The following is a 21,753-nucleotide window of genomic DNA, read 5'->3' on the forward strand; positions in this document are numbered from 1 at the left end:
AAAAGGTACCATAGATAATGTAGTAATATCAGTACTAAATCTATATGCACTAAATGCTATAGCACCCAGTTTTTTCCAACTTAATAGTATTTTTTTCTAATTACATATAAAAATAGTTTTCAACATTCACTTTTATAAAATTTTGAGTTCCAAATTTTTTTCTCCCTCCCTCCCCTACCCATTCCCTAAGACAGCAAGAATCTGATAGAGGCTATACATGTATAATCCTATTAGATATATTTCTACATCAGTCATGTTGTGAAAAAAGAATCAGAACAAAAGGGAAAAACCACAAGAAAGAAAAAAAAAGAAAATATTATGCTTTTATCTGCATTCAAACTCCATAGTTCTTTCTCTGCATGTGGATAGCATTTTCTATCATGAGTATTTTGGAACTGTCTTAAATCACTATATGACTGAGAAGAGCAAACTCTGTCAAAGTTTGTCATTGCACAATGTAGCTGTAACTGTTTATAGTGTTCTCCTGGTTCTGCTCACTTTACTCAGCATTAGTTCATGTAAGTCTTTCCAGGTTTTTCTGAAATCCACCTGCTCGTCAGTTCTTATAGAACAATAGTATTCCATTACATTCATGTACCACAACTTGTTCAGTCATTCCCCAATTGATGGGCATCCCCTCAATTTCCAATTCTTTGCCACCACAAAAAGAACAGCTATAAAGTTTTGTACATGTGGGTCCTTTTCCCTTTTTCATGATCTTTTTGGGATACAGACCTAGTAGTGGTATTGCTGGATCAAAGGGTTGTAATGTTAAGGGGATAAAAAGATCTCCCCTGCCCTTTAATAGGAGCCCATTTCGGGAGGGATTTGCCTAAGTAGGAGCTTGTTTAGGGGGAGGCTTGCTTGTAGGAAGGCTTCTGGGGGTGGAGCCAAGATGGCGGAGTAAAAGCAGGAACTTGTTGAGCTCCTGCTCCAACCACCTCCAATACCTGTAAAAAATAACTCTAAACAAATTTTAGTGCTACAGAACCCACAAAGTGACAGAGAGAAACAAATCTCCTGCTGAAGGCAGCCTGGCAGGCTGACAGGAAGAGTCTATAGTACCAGGTTGGGTATGGAGCACAGTCCCTTGTGGGCCACACTACAGCAATCTTCAGGGGACTGATTCACTGGCAGATGTGGCAGTTTCCAAACTTCTCAACCTATAAATGCCAAAGAGAAAGTAAAAGGTCAGTGGGGGAACTCTACTGGAATTAGGTGAGAGAAGAGCATGGTCCAGCCCCTGTCCCCAGGGCAGTAGAGGTGAGGGCGGCTGCAGCTTCTGCCTTGGTGGCTGCTTCTGGAGCCCCCAGCCCACAAATCGTGGGGCAACCAAGTGGCCAACCAGAAGGCAATTGCAAGAATCTCTTTGCTGGTGCTGAGGCAGGATTCTCTTGCTTTGCCCTGCTTGGATCTGGATCACAGTCTTGGGTGGCAGTCCTGGGTTGAGGAGCGCTGGTGTGGAAGAGCTTGCTGAGGCTGTGGGGAGGCAGTCCTTCTCACAGTTCTGAGGTAGGTGCCTACAAGAAGCTCTGACAACAGCTGCGCAAAACCCCAGAAATTTGGGACACAGTACTCTCCACTTTGGAAGCAGTGTTCTACCATGGCAAAGAGCTCAAATGTCAAGTAATTGGCTGGCAAGATGAGCAAACAGAGGAAGCAAAATCAAACTATAGACTCATTTTTTTGTTGACAAAGATGATCAAAACATAGAACCAGAAAAAGACAGCAAATTGAAAACTCCTGCATCAAAAGCCCCCAAGAAAAATATGAACTGGTAGCAGGACATAGAGGAGCTCAAGAAGGATTTTGAAAATCAAATAAGAGAAGTAGAGGAAAAATTGGGAAGAGAAATGAGAATGATGCAAGAAAATCATAGGAAGGCTTCCACACCTTTTGGTACTAAGTTGATTAGGCATTGAATCACAAGCATTGTGATGCCTTTTGGCTCTGAGAAGTATAATATATACTCTGAGTTGGTATTTTGCTTTGGGGGTTTGCTTATGAGGACTGTTTGATTGACTGGTTGAGACTCTGAGTAGTCTTATGTTCAGACCCCCCAACCGCTCAGATGTAAAGGCTCTCTTGATCTAGCGGTGTATGTAAAGTGTAGAGCAATTGTGCTTTGATTCAGGCAGTCAGAGCCCTTTCTGTTGGTCTTTATGCTAATTTCTCTGCTTATATTTTCTCTGCTTGGGTTGTCTCTGATGTTCAGGGTGCTGATCTTTCCCCTGAACTAGTGAATGTAATTAAAAGTAGGATTGTTAACCCCTTTTTGAGCAGTTTTTCCTAGAAAAGTAGATCAAAGAACCTGTGCTTGCAAGCCATCCTGTGTATACTAAGGTGTTTGCTGTTACTAGGACATAGTTTTACAGCCAAGTAAACATATTCCAAATTGCTCTCTAGAATGGTTCAATCAGTTCACCACTCCACCAACAATGCATCAGTTTTCCAATTTTCCCACATTTTGTCCAACATTTATCATTTTCCTTTTTTGTTATATTAGCCAATCTGATAGGCATGAGGTGGTAACTCAAGAGTTGTTTTAATTTGCATTTTTCTAATCAATAGTGATTTAGAACATTATTCATATGGCTGTAGATAGCTTTTATTTCTTCATCTTCAAACTACCTGTCCATATCCTTTCACCATTTATCAACTGGGGAATGACTTGTATTCTTAAAAATTTGACTCACTTCTCTATGTATTTTAGAAATGAGGCCTTTATCAGAGGCAATGGCTGTAAAAACTGTTTCCCAGCTTTCTTCTTCCCTTATAATCATGGTTGCCTTGGCTTTATTTGTGCAAAATCTTTTTATTTCAATGTAATCAAAATTATCTATTTTGCATTTCATAATGTTCCCCATCTCTTGTTTGGTCATAAATTCTCTCCTTCTCCATAGATCTGGTAGGTAAACTATTCCTTGGCACCCAAATTTTTCAAAAGGACAAACTAAATAAATTATAGTAGAAACAGGTAGCAAAACTGTAATAGTTGGGAACTTCAATCTTCTGCTCTCAGAACTAGAAAAATCTAACCAAAAATATGATCCAAGAAAGAAGTCAAGGAGATGAATAGAATATTAGATAAACTAGATATGATAGCTATCTGGAGGGAACTGAATGGGAATGTAAAGGAATATACCTCTTTTTCCAGTGGTACCTTTACAAAAATAGACCATATATTAGGACATAAGAACTTCATAGTTAAATGCAGAAAAGCAAAAATATTAAGTATATCCCTTTCAATAATAATGTCATATAAAATTATATTTAATAAGGGACCATGGAAATACTGATTAAAAAATAATTGGAACTAAATAGCCTCATCTTAAAGAATGAGTGGGTTAAACAACAAATAGAAACAATAAATAATTTTATTAAAGACAAATATAATAATGAAACAACATACCAAAACCTATGGGATGAAGCAAAAGCAGTAATGAGGAGAAAATTTATATCTCTAAATGTTTACATAATAAAACAGAGAAAGAACAGACCAATTAATTGGGTATGCAACTAAAAAAACTAGAAAAAGAACAAATTAAAAATCTCCAATTAAACCCCAAATTGGAAATACTAAAAATAAGAGTTAAGATTAATAAAATTAAATGTAAGAAAACCATTCAATAAAACTAGAAGTTGGTTTTATAAAAAAAACCAATAAAATAAATAAATCATTTGTTAACAAGATAAAAAAAGGGAAAACCAAATTACTAATATCAAAAGTCAAAAGAGTGAGTATACCACTGATGAAGATGAAATCAAAGCAATTATTAGGAGTAATTTTGCCCAATTATACACCAATAAATTTAGCAATTTAAATGAAATGGAAGAATATTTACAAAAATATAAACAACTTAGATTAACAGAAGAGGAAATAGCACATATAACTAAAACTATTTTAGAAAAAGAAATTGAACAGACCGTAAATGAGCTTCCTAACAAAAAAGCATCAGGACCAGATGGATTTACAAGTGAATTCTACCAAACATTTACAGATTAACTGCAATATTAAATAAGTCATTTGGAATAATAGGCAAAGTAGAAATCCTACCAAACTCCTATTATGAAATAAATATGGTGCTGATACCTAAACTAGAAAGAGCAAAAAACAGAGAAAGAAAATTATAGACCAATTTCATTAATAAATATAGATGCAAAAACTCTAAATAAAATACTAGCCAAAAGCCTATAACATTATCACAAAAATTATACATGGTAACTAAGTGAGATTTATACCCAGAATGTAGGGATGGTTTAACATAAGAAAAACTATTAATACAATTAATTATATCAATAACAAAAGTAATAAAAATCACATAATTATATCAATAGGTGCAGAAAAGGCTTTTGACAAAATACAGCATGCATTCACGATTAAAAAAAGAAACAACACTTAAAAACATAGGTATAAATGGACTTTTTCCTTAAAATGAATAAAAAAATCCACCTAAACTACCAGCAAGCATTATTTGTAATGGGAATAAGCTAGAAGCCTTCCCAATAAGACCAGCAGTGAAACAAGGATGCCCATTATCACCAGTATAATCAATATTATATTAGAATGCTAGCAACAGCAATGAGAGAAAAGAAACTACAGGAATTGGGGAAATGAGGTAATAAAACTATCTCTTTTTTCAGACAATATGATGATATGCTTGGAAAATCTTAGAGATTCAACTAAATGTTAGTTAAAACAATAATTTTAGCAAAGTAGCAGGATATAAAATAAACCCACATAAATCACCAGCATTTCTATATATTATGAACAAAATCATGCAAGAAGAGATAGTATGAGATATCCCACTTAAAATAATTGTAGATTGTATAGAATACCTGGGAGTATATCTGCCATCACAAACCCAGGAACTACGTGAACGTAATTATAAAACACTTTTTTTTATTTATTATTTTTTGCTTTTTGGAGGGAGGAAGGCAGGGCAATGGGGGTTAAGTGACTTGCCCAAGGTCACATGGCTAGTAAGTGTTAAGTGTCTGAGGTCATATTTGAACTCAGGTCCTCCTGACTTCAGGGCTGGTACTCTATTCACTGCGTCACCTAGCCACCCCAAAACACTTTTTATACAAATATAGTCAGACTTAAATAACTGGAGAAATATTAATTGTTCATGGGTGGGCAAAATCAATATAACATCTATAACATATATAGAATAAAAATGATATATCAGTTAGAGTTGCCTGAAAATGGAATACACTATTCTTTGAGGTAGTGAGTTCCCCATTAAAGAATGTATTTTGTTAGGGTCTTTATCGAAGAAATTCATGCAGCAGAAAGGGTTAGATTAGATGCCTTCTAAGGTCCCTTCCAAATTTAAAATTCTATTAGTTTATGATCTCCTAGGCTTCTTAGGGAAATTGGCATCATTCAAAACACAGACAGTAAAATAAAAATATTCCTGTATCCAATAGCAAGATTACCACTTAGCTAGTAAGGCTCACAAGTCTCTGCCTTCCTCCCTTTGAGGTTGCACAACTCAGTAGCCTCCTTTGCACACAGACACACACACACACACACACACACACACACACAACACATTTTATCTTCCTGGAACCCAGACTAAATGCAGGCATCAGTCAATCTGCACAAGTTGGAATTAATCCCAAATGGCAAAGATTTTCTCCTTTGCTGCCTCCAAAATACCTCACCCCTCACTCCCATTGTTTTGACCACTCTGAGGTCTAGGGCCCAAGGAAAACAGGCAGTTGGATTTATCTTTATGAATCTGTAATAGTCTCCCTTCCCCCTGTCAATCACCTTGCCCTCCAGCTTTTGGATTTATTTTATGGACTCCAATACAATTAGCCTCATTTTGAATCAGAAATATAAAAAGCCACTTAAAAAAAAATAGCCCAAGGACACCACAGATATCCATAACTTACTGCTTTTGAAAAACATGTTAAGGGGCAGCTAGCTAGGTGGTCAAAGTGAATAGAGCACCTGCCCTGGAGTCACAAGGGCCTGAGTTCAAATCCAGCCTCAGACACTTAACACTTACTACCCATGTGACCTTGGGTAAGTAACTTAACCCCAATTGCCCTACCTTCCTCCCTCCAAAAAGCAAAAAAAAAAAAATGTTAAAACCGTTTATCATCCCATCCTACTACTACCCAAGCTACAGATGGTTCTGATTTTCGACCCTTAGCAGAAACCAAAAAGCAAAGGAATGGGGGGGGAAATGTTCCCACAAGCTGTAAAAGGCCAAATACTCTTTGGCTACCTGATTTTAATATGCCCCAAGAGGGACTTTAGTTAACCTTTTCTTTTAGTTCTTCAAATCAGACAGAAACTCTTATGCAAAGGAAATAAGTCTTCCTTAAATAACTGACACAGTCCTTGCTAGTATTTTGGCCTTTGAACCAAAAGTCAGATTTCTTTAGCTTTATCAAATCAGTATTGACTTATCCCTCTCATCAGAATCCAAAGTGTTTGATTCAGCTTAATCATCATGTTATTTTCATTTCTCTACATATCAATATGGGCTTGATAAAACATTACAGGCCAATCAATCCAATTTAGAGGTTTTGCTTTACCATCTCAGCACGGTTCTCTGGGAATATCCAAATTATATGGACTAATTTATATAAAATGCTAGTTGAATAAACAGTGACTAGTGACTTTTCTAATATCTAATTATAGGGTCCTTTCTCTAAACATTTCCAAATCACTCTAAGGTCTGCAAAGTGCTTTCTTCACAATAATCCTATGTGGTAAGTAGTGTAAAAGTTATTGTCCACATTTTGTAGAGGAAGAAACTGAGGCCATAGTCACAAAGCCAACAGGAAGTATCTGAGGCAATTGCTGCACTCAGCAGTCTCCCAAAATCTAGTTCTTTCTACTACATAACAGCTGTATGCATTTGTTGGACAGGTGCTGAATCATAAAATTTTTAACTGGAAAGGTCTTTGAAAAGTATCTATTCTAACCCTTTCACTTTACAGGGGAGGAAATTGCGGCAAAAAACCTAACAGTCAATGTCTCCAATCTACTACAACAGGGGTATTCCTATGGAGAAAGGTTTAAACTATTTTTGTTCCCAAGCAAGAAAGGAGAGGCAGCATCACACAGCAGAGCACGAGGCTTCAAGTCAAGCACACCTGGGTACAAGTCCATAATCTAGTTGTGTGATACTGGGCAAGTCATGTAACTTCTCAGTGTAGCAGACAACTCTCCTGAACAGTAAGTCGTGATCTGCATTAGAGGAGGGAGTTTCCTCACGGGGAGCTGGGAGTTCACTTCCAGTGAAATTACAGGTTTGGGCCAGAAAAAGAAATGGCTTTTGTGTTTATAAAATGAAGAGAAAAGGGCAAAGGAGCAAATTAATCACAGACCTCCTGTCAATTTTTCCTGAGTTAACTCTGAACATAGAACATAATCTGAGGTAGTATCAGATAAGATACTTAGAGAACCAACAAGATCAAATATCCAAGGAAAAGACTCAAGCCAAGTAATCTTTAGGAAGGAAAGAGATGACAAGACTGCTAATTGAAGAGGACATGAGAATTTGAGTTGACGTGTTTGAAGGAGCTGGATTTCTTTGAAGGAAGGCACCTACACCCTGAATTGTCTGACAAGAGGATTGAGAACCCACTGTATCTCAGATTTCGGGATCTTGGATGGATCTATTGATGAGGGTACCAAAAACATTTCTTAAAGATCCCACGGTAGCAACCACCTCCGTGGGCGCTCAAGAAGCGGTCTTCTTGCCTCGAAGAGCATGCCCGGAAAGGGGACACTGGCTGCTCTTTGGAGGTGCTCGTGAAAACAAAGCCATATGCAAAGACATGGGATCAAAGTGGACTGAACATGAGAATGGCTTCCAATGGGTAGGCGCCATTGTGCCTTCTTCCACCCAACCCAGGGACACACTATCCTAGCCGAGTTTGGCCCTGCTGTGTCTCCCACCCCGGCCAAGGCATGAGGCTCTAACTTGGGCATCATATGGCTTGGGTGGGGAATAGGGAGGCCCCACATCTTGCTTGGGAATCCACTGCGTGTAATGAGGTGCCATTTCATTACACAAGACCATTTTTCTCATTTCATTTTTAAAATGGGGGATTTGCTGCTAAAAACCCTTTAAAACGATATCTTTTTTTTTTTCTTCTCAAAAATGTTTTTTTCCTCCTTTATTTATTTATTTGAGGGCCCAGCCAAACTTGACTAGGAAAGAAGACCGGGCCGAGGAGTTTGGGTGATCCCATGACGTGCAGGTGGCCCAGCCAATAGGAGGCTCACGAGAGGGGGAGGGCGGAAGTGACGTAAACGTATCCCTCCGCGGGGCAGGAGGGTCGGTGGGGGGAGTCGGCTTCTCTTTCCCCCGCGCCAGCTCCCGTATACGGAGCCACATTCCTTGGCCCCCCCCACCCCCCCTCCCCCGGGGCCCTCCCGCCCCCCCAGGGGAAAAAAACAACCCCATATCACTCGGGCCCTAGGGGGGTTTCCTTTCCCGGTCGGGAAGCCGAGGCTTGGCCAGTCTCTCTTCCTCCTCTCCCCCTCCCCCTGTACTACCATCCCCTCCCACCCCCTTCTCCCAGCGACTGGGTGTAAGGTCCCTTTAAGGCGACGGCGCCTTACTCAAGTCAGACAAGCGGCGGCGGCGACCACGGGAGGAGGTGAGTGATCGGACATTTTCTTCCTCCACCCCTTCTACCGGGGTTCCGTTATCTTTTCGGTGCCCACGGTGGACGGCTGGGAGACAATGAAGGAGGGGGATGGGAAGTGGGGGGGGGGCGCGAGAGGCTGGCGTCGCGCGCGCACGCGCCCACCGCGAATCACGGCGCGAGCGGAGGTGGCGGAGGGAGGGAGGGAGGGAGGAGCGGGCGCGGTGCGAGCGTGTGTGCGTGCGTGCGCCTCCGAGTCGCGGGACGGGAGGGGAGGGGAGGGGAGGTACCCTCCCATGTCCCTCCCCCAATCCCTACCCCACACATATCCACCTCACGCCGTCCTCCCTAATGTCCGCACTCCGGCGGCGTCCCAGCCCCCGGTGGGGGAAGGGGGTGTGCGGGGGCGCGCGCGCCTGGACCCAGAGGGAGGCTCGGGGGAGGGGGACTGGAGGCGGTGGCGCGAGACGGTGGGGGAGGGGCCTAGAGAACTTCCCCTCCCCCTCCCTCTCCCGCGCGCTCTCGGGGGGCGAGCCTACGGTGGAGGAGATGGTTGGTGGGGGAGGCGGAGGGATAACATTCCTGCCTTGGGGCTGGGGGTTACGCACTCTTCGCCGCCGCCTCCTGCGACTGGGGAGGGCGCAGAGTTTGGGGGTTTCTTTGGTTTGGCACCGGGGGATGGAACCCACCCCCCACTCCCGTTATGTAATGTCTCCCCAGTTTGATGGGCGCCCGAGCGTCCAGCAGGGTGCGAACCGTCTGCCCAGCGGCTGCCTGTGTTCTTCTGGGGATGTCGCTCTGATTTATTCCTGTATTTGTTTAGTTTTTTTAAAGATGGTTTTGATGACAGCATCCTGCGGAGTTAGGTGTCCTGCCGCGGCGGGCGCCATGTTTCTGCCGGGGACTATTTTCTCCAGTTGCTGGCGCCCCTGGAGAGAGGACACGGATTCGCCTCTTTATTCACCTGCTTTCGAGCTGGGTCCTTTCCCCTCCCCCAGCTTCTGTCTGCGTCCTCCAAAACTATTAGGGGAGTGCGTTTGAGCATCTTCTGCCTCCTAGTCGTGCTTCATAGGATTTTTAGAGCTGGAAGAGAACTTAGAAATAGCAGTCCAGCCGTACTAATTCTGTAGAGGCGGAGGACCTCGAGACCCGGAGAAGTTAAGAATACAGTTCACTCTTGCCTCAGCCCATCCCCCTTCTGCCCGGCGTGGGTCTCTCCCACTCTGGTCCTTTTATTGGAACATCCCTTCATCCCAGACTTGCTTGGCATGGGCAGTGGGAGGGGTGCCTGTGCCCTCTTGAAGAAGCTTTTTCTACTTGTTGGAGAGATGCAATATAGGAAGTTGTGGTTTCTGATGACAGTGGGAGTAAAAACCTCCCTGATTCTGATTCTTTTGGATAGATTCACGTAGTAGTCTTCGTTCTTTGTCTCTGTCTTCCCTTTGGCTCTTTTGCTTTCCTTTAGTGGTGATGTATTACAAATTGGAGGAACTAATGGTCATAATGAATTATTTTGATGACCAGACAGTTCGTTTTCTATTTCAACTAATGTAGCAGCAAGAACGCCAAGCGTCCTCAGGGTTTGCTGCCCATACAGCTTCTTGGATCTGCTTTGTTAAAGGAAAGCAACTCAAAATGGGTTAACAAGTTTACTTTAATCAGTCAGACATATATCGTTTACCTTGTTCAGGGGAAAGAGGTCAGCACCCCGAACTTCAAAGTATACAGGCAGAATTATCAAGACAGAAACAGATCAAGTAGACAGATTTCCAAACTGTCCAACCATTACATCCATACCCAGTCAACATCTGGGTGTCCACATCTGGGTTTTTCAAAGCCGGGGGGGACTCTCAACAACGGCTTCCCAGAATTCAGATCAAATCACAGAACACTTTTCAAAGTGAGTCCCAAAACAAAGCTACACATCAGGGCTTATATAGCCTTCTCCTGGCTCAGAGAATGTAACAACCTTATTGACTCACTGGCCAATCAAGAAGTATCTACTGAAAAACAAGCCTCCCTCCCCAGGCTTCAGGTGCATTTTAGCCTAGGGGCAGGGAAGATCTTCCAAATTTGCATTCCCATTACAACTTCTTACACTTGTGGTGTAATTTTTGGGAGTTTTTTTGTGTTTGCCCTGTGCCTTAGTTTGTATTCTTCAGCATGCTTCTTGAGGGAAGAACTTTTTGGTTTTGTGTTTTAAGTGTGTAACAATACAGTGTCTTGCTCAGAAGCTTCTATCCAAGGGCATTTGAAGAGTTAACTAATATTTCAGTAAAAGGCAAATGAAGCTTTTATTTTATACTATAAAATTGTACAAAATTATTCTTTTCAACCATTCCTTGGGGGTCAGGATTGTTCATTTGCCAGTTAAATTACAGCCGCTTGGCAAGACTGGCAACTTCACCCTGAGAAAAAGTTTTGCATAGTGAGAATTTATGAAACTTTCTAATTTTGATCCCTTACAATTTTTATTTTAAGAAGCCATGGCAACTTGTTGACTAAAAATAGGTGACTTTTTGCCTTTTGTGGTATTCTGTTAAATTGGCTGAAAGATTGTCATACAGGTGGCAAAAAAAAACAAAACAAACTTACTTAGACAATGAGTAGTTTCTTGATAGAGGGTTTACTGACTGAACATGTGTTTAGAGAAGTGTAAACATTTTCTATTGAGGCTTCTATTTTTCTCTTGCTGCAAATGAACTTTTTGTGTTGGAAGCTTCCAGCTTTTTTTCACTTATCAAAAGAAAATTATATTAAGATTCACCTGACAATTCAAATTTTTTTGAGGGAAAATAAATTGCTTTTTAACCTAAGCTTATCTAGTAATTAGTCATGCATTAAGTGACACAACCATCAGTGTTTTCTCTCTTCAAGATGGTCAGTGTAAAAGATTATGTACAAAAATATTCTTTAAGATGGTCAATGTAAAAGATTAGGTACAAAAATATTTAAGTTCAGTACCAGTGACTAAATATTGGGACCCTTAATTTTTCTGTTAAAATAGAATTTAATCTTTTTAAATGAGATTTCATTGGTTACTTGTAATAAAAACAAGAAAACTGAGAAAGTAACAAGTAGTAATCATTTTGGACATTATGCTTTTATTTTCTGCTGGACTTGGGGTGAGATGGCATTACTTGTTTTTCTTTAAGGCAGTTTTGTAGACAGGTGGCATTGGTATTAAATAAAAGTTTGAGCGAATGCATGCCAACAGTAAGTTCAAAAAGTGAAGGTGCTAAGTTCACATACCTAGGATTTACTTTACAACCGAAAAAAGACAAAAGAATCCAAAATCAAATCAAGATATCCCAAGTTTTTAAGGAAAGACCAGAAAAAAAAATTTTACATTATTGTAGTTCAGTGTCAACACTGTCAAAATGTTGTTTCTTCTTTTGTATGTTTGAATGTGTTCTTTGTAATGAGTGTAATTTCCTCCATGGTTTTAGATTATGCAAACTCTGATTAAATGTGGAGAATCATGTTCTATATAAGAAGAAACAAATATAAGTGGTTCCTATTGCATGTATTGCCACCATTTCATCAGATCCAGGGAGCCTTTGCTTTGTTGCTTTTAAAATATTTTAGGAAGGGTGAATATTTAAAATTGGCAAAATGGTTGACAGTAACTCTTCAAAAAATGGATGTAGACCTTCCCCCAGAATCAACATGTGCTTTTTGCTCCTGTTAAAGAGCCAAAATAGTATAATGAATGGTCTTACATGTACAAGATGACGTGGATATTATAGTTGTGTGGTATTAAAATTAATAAAGTATTATTTTGCTTTCATTAGAATATGATTTCTGCTGTTTTTAATATATCCGTTCTGTATGTTGATATCACCCATTAATGAATTGTGTTGCAGCAAAGAACAGTTTTCTCAACTTCTTTTTTAAAGTACCATCTAACTGTTGAATTCAAATCCTCTGTGAAGACAGGCTGCATTACTGGATTAGAAATGGCAAGAAACAGCCCCCCTGTCTCAGTTATTATTAGAAGAGAGTAACTGATAATCAGAAGAATGTTGAAAGAATTTCAATTTTCAGCTTCAATTTCAGTATACAATTTGTTGAGCATTTTTGTGTATGTAATAGCTAAATAAAAGTAGCTATCAGTTACTTATTTGAGAACCCAAGTTAGAGGTTTTTTCTTACTGAATAACCTTTTAAATGAGTATAGTAGTGTAAAAAGTTCCTTGTTGCCATAGTAATTAGTGTTTCCTAGACATTTCATTAGGAAACTGAAAGTTTTTTTTGTTTTTGTTTTACATTTTTCCCCACAAAGAAATTGATGTCTTTAAGCTGATGGGTATGTATATAATTTTTTAATAAGTAGATTATCCACACATGAAAAATAAAATAGGCATAACAGCTAATGAATGGGTAAGTTACCCAAGGAGTCCGAGTGAGGGGATGTGTCAGTTAAAATCAGTGGATAGAGAGCTTGTGGCCACTCTCAGCAAAATTTGGGCTCTGTCTCACTCATAGTGGTTGCCTGACCCTGGCCATATAGCTCTGAACTTCTCAGTGTCCCAGGCAAGGCTTTTAGGATTTGAAGTTGCTGAGCTGTTATCCATGTGTATTGGTAGATGGAGTTTCTTCCTGGGAAGAAGTTCCATAAACAAGTGAAATCACAGATCCTTAAACACTCAGGTACACCCAAAATGGGGGGCTGGGGGGGGACGCAGCATTTGACTTGACTCTGAAACTTTTCTAATATATAGCATCTTTACTGAAATATGAAGATTTCTGGGTGGAATATTACCATTTAAAATCAATGAACGGGAAGAATTCAGAGAAGGATGCTGCAGAGTGAAATAAACAGATCCCAGAAAACAATATACACAAAGACTACAGTAATGTAAATGGAAAGAACAGAAACCTGAAACCTAATGCTGTAATTGTAATGACCAAGTTCAGCCCTAGAAAAGAGGAGAGAATGTACCTCCCTTCTCTCTTGCTGATATGAGGGAGTATGGCTGTAGAACACTGCATGCTGTCAAATGGGGGTAATTTTTCAGTTGGCTTTGCCATAAGGAGGCTACTTCTCTTTTGTGATCTTTTTTACCAGGAATGGCTTGCTAGATAAGGGGAGAGAGATATCTATTCAGGAAGGAAAGTGATGTAAAACTAAAATCTTTTTTTTTTTTAAAGCAATCGCGGTTAAGTAACTTGCTCAAGGTTACACGGCCAGGTGTTTCTGGGTGGGTGCTAAGTTTCTGAGCCCGGGATTCGATCTCCAGGACATCAGGACACTGGAGCCGGTGCTCTTACTCGCTGTACTACCTGGCTGCCCCATAAAATCTATTTTTATTTATTTGTTTGCTTTTTTGGAGGGAGGAAGGCAAGGCAGTTGGGGTTAAGTGACTTGCCCAAGGTCACAGGGCTGTTAAGTGTTTGAGGCTGGATTTGAACTCAGGGCCTCCTTACTCCAGGGCTGGTGCTCTATTCACTGGGCCACCAAGCTGCCCTGAAAACCAAAATCTATTAATAAAGATGCAATTTAAAGATTATGTAGTAAAATTGTAATGTTAAGGAAAAGAATCTTTTACCCTAACTTTATTGTAATGCATATCCTCTCCCCCATCCTCCTTCATTTGTTGATTTTAGTATGGTAATCACTGTCTTTTTTCATTTCAAAAAATATCTAATGATGCTTTAAACATATCAAAATATAAAGCTATGTTTTAGAAAATGTTTAAAGTTTATTGATACCTTTTGTTTTTAATCTCATGCATTTCTGGAAATACTTTTCCTGAGTCCGCCCCAGAACTTAAATCTTCCGTTGTAACAAAAATAATTAAAGAGACATACTTGATAGCAGTCCCTGCTTCTTCCACAGGGAGGGAGGCATATGATTACTTATTCTCAAGGATTTTTTTATTTTAGGAAGTTGTTATGTTTTGCTTTTGTAGCACCATCATTTCTGGAAATACCCCTGCTCTCCAGATTGAACTCTTCTTTGTAACTAAGAAAGATAATTCTGCCAACAGCCAAACTGTATCCGACATTCTGCCTCAGTGGTTCCCTGCCTCTGCAGGCATCTGTATTTCATTAGGTTCTCCCTGAACATCATTGCTTTTTCGATTACTCCAAGTTTAGCTTTCTTTTTGTGATCTTTTAATTTACTTTTAAATTAATTTTGCTTTTTTGTGATCTTTTAATTTACTCTTTGAGGTCTGCTTATTTCACTTAGCAATTAGTTTATACAAGTCTTCCCACATTTCTTTGAATTCCTTATTCCCCCCATTTCTTGGCTATCACAGAAAGTATTGCTTTGTGTTTCTACCTTTGTCCTCTCTAACATACATGACCAATAGTGGATTTGCTGGGTCAAAGAGTATGAACAGTTTAGTCATTCTTATTGCATAATTACAAATTGATATCCAGAAAAGTTAAACTAATATTGACTGTTCTTGTTTTTTGTTTTCTTTGCCAATTTGGATTTTGAAGTGAAACCTCAAGGCTCTTTTAATTTGCATTTCTCTTAACTATTTGGGGCATGTATTCACATGGTTATTTATAGAATTCTGAGGGGGGCTGTTTTCCACTGGGGACTTGGAAAGGCTTCATAGAGGGAGAAATGTTTGAGTTAAATGATGGGTAAGACTTGAATGGGTACATAGAGTAAGGGTATGGCAGCCTGATGAATGTTTTGAGAGAAGAGAGGGTCTATTTTGACCGCCACATAGAATTTATATAGGGGAATAATAAGATGTTACTGAAAAGATAGTACAGTGCTAAAGTGTAGTAAGGCCTTAAATGCTAAATGGAGGAATTTAAACTTTACTTGGTAGGAATAAACTTGGTATAGTGGAGGTGCATTGGATTTAATATCACAGGGCCTGGATTCTAATCTCCCTTTGCCATTTACCTTTGGGAAATTGAGCAAGCAGCTTCAACTCCCTTAATCTGTTTACTCATCTATAAAATAAGAGGATTAGACGCAGAGGGGCTATAGGTTCTCTTCCAACTCTGAATCATAGAATTCTTAAAGTTTATATCTTTTCGGGGCAGGGGAACTGCTTATATTCTTTTACCACTTTGGGGGAAGTTGTTTACATAGCAGAAAGTATTTTACCTGCATCTCTTTGGTAGTCCTTAGCTTTGCTTCCCTCATGGCCTGATTTGTGGTTGTACTATTTGTGTTCTTGTTTTCTGAAATTTTATCTTTTTATCTGTAAGTTTTATTCAAAAGGAAGTTCCCAAACTGAATAAAAATGAAATTCTAAAAGTAATTTCTTAATGCCTTGGTGTCCAAATAGAGAACTGTGGTCTGACCCTGCAGGGTAATCAACTAGTCCGAGCATGGGGAGATGGGTTGGATCCCTTTCTTCCCAAAATATTCATCATGAGATTTGTTTCTAATACAATCATATCTATTCTTATCTCCCTTCACTCTCCTTTACTGTGGAAGGTCTCTACCTCCCCAATCATAAGAACCATTAGCTGCTCAGGTCATTTATTTGCTAGCTGCTATCCCAGTACCGTTATCAGCAGCTAGCAGGTGCTGTTGAGAAAATCTGCTTTTTAGATCACCTCAGTGACTTCAGGGAGGCAAGCTGTCTCTATACAAGAATGACTGGTAAATAAGAGCCTTCTCCCCTCCTCCCACCCCTACTTTTTTCTTATAGGTGGGACCAATGTGTGAGAAGGCTTGGATGGATTCTAACCTGTATCACATCTCATTACATTTTCTTTTCCCCAATTCCACTCCCCTTATAAAGTTCATTATTTATTGTTGTTGAGGGCAGCAATCTTTCCTTATCTATGTTGACAATGTAATCTCTTCATTTAGTTTCTAAATCTTCTCCTATGTTTCTTCTGTTTGTCCCCATTCCTCTACTCACAGAGCCACTAACCTAGTTCACATGCTGTTACCTCTTGCCTGAACTATTGTAGTAGCCTCCTAATTTGTTTTTCTGCCTTAAATCTCTCCCTCTTTCAGTTCATCCCACACACATCTGCCAGAGTGATTTTTCCTAAATCACAGGTCTGACTCAGTCCCTACTCAGTTAACTCCAGTGGCTCCCTAATGGCTCTAGGATCAAATATTTCATCTTTATCTCCTTTTAAAAAATTTCTCTTATGTGTGTAGGTTTTATCTTGTACATAATTATTAGTACAGTAGCAACCTAAAACTTTGTAAATAAGTAAATATACACATTGGGAGTATGGGTTCAAAAATGTATCAATTGTGGTGTGTGATAAGGAAAATTTGGGGACGACCGTTCTGGTATATGAGTTACCGTCTCTCTTTTTTCATCCTCTTTCTAACCTCATGGCAGGAATAGTGAGAGGGAAAATTGATTCCATTTATTTTTGTAAATTGTTAACAGTTATGGGAAAGGTTTGGTGAGGAAGAAGTAAACCTTTGAAACCAATGGCTAAAATAAAGGTTTTGGATAATGTGGATTTCAGTAATTCGTGGTGATCCATCTTTTTAATGAACTGCATGCAAGTAATTAAACAACTGATTATCAGTTGGAATACTATGAGAGCTAGCATGACACAGAAGAAATTATAGACTGAGTCTGAGGACATTTTGTCTAGATCCCAGCTCTGCCATTTATGATCTGTGTGACATTGGTCAAATCACTTAAACTCTTTGAACCTGTTTCCTTATCTATAAAATGAGGGATTTTGAATCAATGGGCCTGTAAGGTCCTTTCCATCTCTGAGTCTTTGATATGACCGCAGTTGGTTCCATATCTTGCATCCTTGGGAAAATTCAGATGATTTTTCACTAAGTTGAATTGTGAGCCTTTAATTGTAAGTGATGTTTCTTAGCATTGCTGCTTCACTTATTCCTCATGTTTAGGCTAAGAAATAGTAATGGGACATGAGGTGATCCCCTTGACATCTTTAAAAGACCCACCAATTTATTTTTTACACTTTCCTAAAAAAAATGCCTGTATTAACCCCTCTACAAAAATATGCTTCCTGAAAAAAAACTTAGTGTAGTTATTGTTAACAGAAAAGAGGGGAATTATCTTTTAGCTTCAACAGAATAATGCTGAGACACCAGTATAGTTGACCAGAATTTTGCTGCTTCCCCACTGACATTTATATTGTAGTTGTGTGTGGGCTTTGGACTCTACTTTTTTCATTCTATATAACTTTTTATGTAGATCTTCCCAGGTTCCTCTGAATTTTTCATATTTGTCTTTTGTTGTGCTATAGACATAATACTGCATCACATTAAGTTATAGTAATTGGGCTGGCCCTTCTGTAGTCATTGAGGCCCATCACTTTTCAGACCTTTCTTTCAAAAGAGCCACTCTGTATGTAGGATGGTAGAATTTAATATTTCCATTTAAAGAAAATTTGAACATGTTCTTACACATGCTACCTTGAGAAAAACCCCAAAAAATCTAAGCATTCTCTTGTGATAATACAGATTCAATAAAGTGGTGGTTAAGGCACGGCCCTGCATACTGAGGAGACAGAGGTTAACACAGTGCAAATGATTGAAATCAAAGGCTTCTAGTTCAAACTTTTTGGGAGGGCCATAGAAATTTGCATAGCAGTGACCTGCTAAAAGACTAGGATTTCTAATAAAATAGAACTAAATTCTGGTCTTTCAGAAATGAGACCTTCCTAGCTTACTGAATACATGTTCTTAATATTTGCATGTAGTTGGTCAAGGTTTAAAAAAAAAAAAGACTTGTGAAAGTGATCTACCAGTATTAGTAATCAGTTGATATTAATTATTGGAACTTAGATATAAAATCTATTGTGTCAAATGTCTATACACATATAGAGTATGGATAAATAAAACAAACAGCATAGTAGAGTCCAGGACTTGCTGGGATGTGACTTTGAGTAGTCTCAAAAGTTAACAAGTATTTAAGTCCTTACTATGTGACAGGGACTTTACTAAGCAATGGGGACACAGAAGAAGGCAAAAACATAGCCTCTGACCTCAAAGGAGCTCACATTGTAATGAGAGAGACACCTTGCAACCACTTGGGTCTGCAAGATATACAGATATGGTATAAGTGGAAGGCAGTCTTAGAAGGATGGCACTAATAGGAGTAGGGGAGATTGATAAAGGATTCTGGCCAAAGATTTGAGCTAAGTCTTGAGCCAGGAGGCAGAGGTGAGGAAGGAGAACATTGCAGGTATGGTGGATAGATACAAAGTAAGAAAATGGAGTGTCATGCAAAAAAATAACAAGGTGTCCAATGTGACTGGATCAGAGAATACATAGACCAGAATAAAGTGTAAGACTCAAAAAGCAGGTTGTAAGAGGCTTTAAAAACCAAACATTGGATTTTATATTTGATCCAGGAGGTAAAAAGGAACCACTAGAGTTTATTGGATGGGAGGAGAGCGTGATACAGTCATAATTGCACTTTAGGAAGATCATTTTGGAGGCTGAACTGGAATAAAGGGGGGGGAAGGCAGACAGGAATATCAATCAGAAGGCTATTGTAATGAATAGTCCAGGTATGAGGTAATGAGGCACTGCATCAGTGTGGTAACTGTGTGTATGGAGAGAAGATATCTATGAGAGATGCTGGGAAGATATAAATGATAGGACTTGGCAACAGATTGGATATGTGGTGTAAGTCTGAGTAAGGAGTATAGGCTGACACTTAGGTAGTGAGTCTGCTCGAGTGACTGAAGGGATGGTGGTATCCTCTCTAGTAATAGCAGAGTTAGAAGGCAGGATGAAGGCTGTTGGGGAATAATGAGTCTGCTTTTGGAACAGACTGCAGTATATGCATTTTAAGATGATAAATAGGCAATTGGTGATATGCGAATAGAGTTCAGGAGAGAGATGAGGACTAGATAAATAGATGTGAGAATCATCTGCAGAAGCCTTGGTCATGGGGGTACTCATAATAAGTGAATTTGATGTAGATGAAGAACCATCAAAGGGGATTGAAGAATGATTAGGTATGTAGAGAACTTAGTTACAAAACCCCAAAAACTAGAGAAGAGAGAATACCTAGGAGAAGAGGGTAATGAACAGTGTCAGAGGCTTTGGAGGTGTCAGAATGAGAAAAGGCCATTAGGTTTGGCGATTAAGAGGTCACTGGTAACTTTGGAGGGAGCAGTTTTAGTCGAATGATGATGTTGGAATCCAGACTGCAGTTTAGAAGGAAGTTCAAGGAAAGGGAGTGGAGGTGCTTTGTAGATTTTCTCAAAGAATTTAGACATGAAAGGAGGAGAGATAATAAGCGAGCTGGAATGGAAAGATCAAGTGAGGATGGGGATATTTTTGTTTTGTTATTTAAGACCGAGGTAGGTATGGGTGTGTTTGTAGGCAGCATGGAAACTAATTGAGAGAGATTGAAAATTAGTGAGAATAAGGATGTTAGATTCTGGAAAAGATGGAATGGAAGAGGATCACGGGTGCATGCAGAGGGATTTGCCTTAGCAAGGAGAAGGAGAAGATAATGGGGAATGATGATGGAATGATAGGAGAAGAGGGAGTATAGAATAAAAGGCCTCAATTTTTTTTTTTTTTTGGTAAAGTTATCGGGCAAAATCCTCAGCTGAGAAAGTTTGGGGGAAAGGGTACTATGAGAGTCTTGAGGGTTTATAATAGCTGATGTGTGGTGAGTGGGATGGGGCCCAGCCAGCAGTTTTATGAGGTTCTCCAGTTCTGATGTAGTAGCAGAGGCATTAGATTATGGACATCATCATCTGAAGGATGGTAAAAAGAGGCAATTAACTCAAATGTAGACAAATAATAGTGTAGAGTAAATAATAGTGTAGATAAATAATAGTGTTTACCAAGGGGTCAAGCTAGGGAAGGAAGGAGAATGTTAGCACGGGGTTGGTGGACTTGGGAAGAACTGAGGGGGAGGTCATGGTGAAAATGGAGAACAGGATTAGGGGTCTGCAAGCAGGGGGAAAAAAAGATAAAATGATTAGAGAAGGGAATTTCTCACTATATGAACATAAATTTTGGGTTTTTTTTTTGCCTCCAGAGGGCAGAATTAAAAGCAATAAGTAGAAAGTTACAAATGGGGCAAATTTTAAACTTGATCTAGCGGAAGACATCTACCGTAAGAAAGAGAACTGTCTATAAGTATAAAGGACTATATGGGTAGGTGGTAGAGATCTTCAGGTAGAAACTGGGTACTTATTGGATATGTTAGAGGAGGGATTACTTTTGGTTTGTGCTTTCAGTATCTAGTTTAGTTATAGGAGCCATATTTTGAGAAGAACATTGATAACCTGAAGAATATCTAGAGGAAATTGGCCAAGATGATGAGAGCACTGGGAGACTTTGCCATAAAAGTATTGATTGAAAGAATTAGGTATGTTTATTTGAAGAAAAGAAGACTTGGAGGCACTTGTTCTCTTCAGATCTTTGGAATGCTGACACGTGGAAGAAGGATTAAACATATTCTGCTTTATCCCAGATGCTAGAACCTAGGAATAATGGATGACAATTTTAGAGAGGCAGACTTTAGGTCAATATTATCAATCAGTAAACAGTTTGTTTATTAGGTACCTACAATATATCAGGCATTGGGGATACAAAAAGACAAAAGACAGTCCCTGATCTTAAGGAGTTTACAATCTAATGAGGAAGAAAGACATCATGCAAACAAATATATACAAAACAGGCTGTATAGAGAGTAAATAGGAAATAACAGGGGGAAACTTCCTAATAATTTGAGGTATCCAAAAGTGGAATGAACTTAACACTAAAAGTCTCTTAGCAGAAGTTGTCACTGTTCTTATATTATGTATGCTTCCTTGTCAGGTTTGTGACATTGAGCATTATGAGATGATTGAAAGCACTATGCAGTTTCCTATGTGTGATTAATCCAAATCTTTTTCTTCTATTCAGTTTTTTTAGTTCTAAATTCAGCTTCTTAATTCATTTACAGTGGACAGTAGATATGCATACCAAGAATGCCTAACTGTATGTCATGGTATGGGGAGTATTTGGCTTTGAATCTCTTTCACATTATTGTGGATTCACTGAGAAATCTGTGTAACATCTTGGCCTGATACAGTTACTATATTAACATGTGTGAATAAGCTAACCTTTTAACCAATAATAGATGTGCGTTGACCCAAGACATAAAACCGTAGGTGAGACTGTTTATTGTTTTACACTTTCATTTGATGTCAGTAGACCTTTGAAAAAGTTGTCTCCAT

General features: G+C 39.2%; 1 protein-coding gene and 1 long non-coding RNA gene across 5 annotated transcripts in view; one reads left to right on the top strand and one right to left on the bottom strand.

The window, feature by feature from the left end:
* Positions 1 to 309: 309 nt before the first annotated feature.
* Positions 310 to 8,727, bottom strand: LOC138162667 (uncharacterized). Its single transcript, XR_011168689.1, has 2 exons — positions 8,597 to 8,727; positions 310 to 1,163 (listed from the first exon to the last, which is right to left on the bottom strand). It is a non-coding gene; the product is annotated as an uncharacterized lncRNA (long non-coding RNA).
* Positions 8,438 to 21,753, top strand: part of POGZ (pogo transposable element derived with ZNF domain) — a 56,580-nt gene continuing 43,264 nt past the window's right edge. For 2 of the 4 annotated variants that reach the window (XM_069090009.1, XM_069090010.1), the window contains exon 1: positions 8,441 to 8,634. The gene's annotated coding sequence lies outside the window, so the exon portion shown is untranslated. Of the gene's footprint in view, positions 8,635 to 21,753 lie in introns of all 4 variants that reach the window. The other 2 variants (XM_069090011.1, XM_069090012.1) reach the window with 2 other exon arrangements.

This window comes from Petaurus breviceps, unplaced genomic scaffold (assembly GCF_028583685.1).
Source record: "Petaurus breviceps papuanus isolate PSGF00001 unplaced genomic scaffold, PetGlider_PUasm1.0 186, whole genome shotgun sequence".
NCBI classification, from domain to species: domain Eukaryota; kingdom Metazoa; phylum Chordata; class Mammalia; order Diprotodontia; family Petauridae; genus Petaurus; species Petaurus breviceps.